Below are 1204 nucleotides of genomic sequence, written 5' to 3' on the forward strand. Positions count from 1 at the left end.
TTCAATAACCAAAGTTGAGGCGTGAATTTTTTCTTCAGTTCCCCCATCTGAGCGCGTTCTTCCTTTTTGGTTTTCTGACTCCAGATCTTTGCATATTTTTTTGTAATATTTGGCTTTATCTTCTTGTGCCGATCTTTGAAATTTTCTGTTCAGCTCTTGGACCTCCTCCTTTCTTCCATTTGCTTTAGCATCTCTACACTGGAGAGCAAGTTTCAGTGTCTCTTCTGACATCCATTTTGACCTTTTCCTTCTTCCTTTTCTTCTTAATGACTTTTTGCTTTCTTCATGTATGATGTTCTTGATGTCATCTAACAACTCTTCTGGTCTTTGGTCTTTATTATATAATGTATCAAATCTGTTCTTCAGATATCTCTAAATTCAGGTGGGATATATTCAAGGTCACATTTTGACTCTCATGAACTTGTTTTTATTTTCTTCAGCTTCATTTTGAATTTGAATATGAGTAATTGATGGTCTGCTCCACAGTCTGCCTCTGGCCTTGTTTTGACATAGGACATGGAGCTTTTCCACAGATGTAGTCAATTTGATTTCTATGTATTCCATCTGGTGAGGTCCATGTGTATAGTCATCTCTTATACTGTCTAAAGAAGATATTTGAAATGAACAAATCAGTGATTTTACAGAATTCTATCATGCATTCTCCAACATAATTTCTATCACCATGGCCATACTTTCCAACTACTGATCCTACTTCTTTGCTCCCAACCTTTGCATTCCAACCAGTAATGATCAATACATCATGGTTGCATATTTGATCAATTTCAGATTGAAGAAATTGGCTTTAGTGTTTGGTGTATAAATTTTAATAATTGTGGTATTAACTGGGTTTTCCTGTAGGTGCATGGATATTATCCTATCACAGACAGCATTCTACCTTATGACTCATCTGTATATGTTCTTTTGACAATGAATGCAACACCATTCCTCTTCAATTTGTCACTCCTAGCATAATAAACCATGTGGTTCTCAGATTCAAAATGGGCAATACCAGTCCATTTCAGCTCACTAATGCCTAAGATATAGATGTTTATGCGTTCTATTTCATTTTTGACAACTACCAATTTTCCCAGATTCATACTTCATACATTCCATGTTTTGATTTCCAATGGATGTTTATAGCTGTTTCTCTTTATTTTGAATTGTGCCCATCAGCAAATGAAGGTCCCACAGGCTTTTCTCCCAC

This window comes from Chrysochloris asiatica, unplaced genomic scaffold (genome assembly GCF_000296735.1).
Source record: "Chrysochloris asiatica unplaced genomic scaffold, ChrAsi1.0 scaffold00068, whole genome shotgun sequence".
Lineage (NCBI taxonomy): Eukaryota > Metazoa > Chordata > Mammalia > Afrosoricida > Chrysochloridae > Chrysochloris > Chrysochloris asiatica.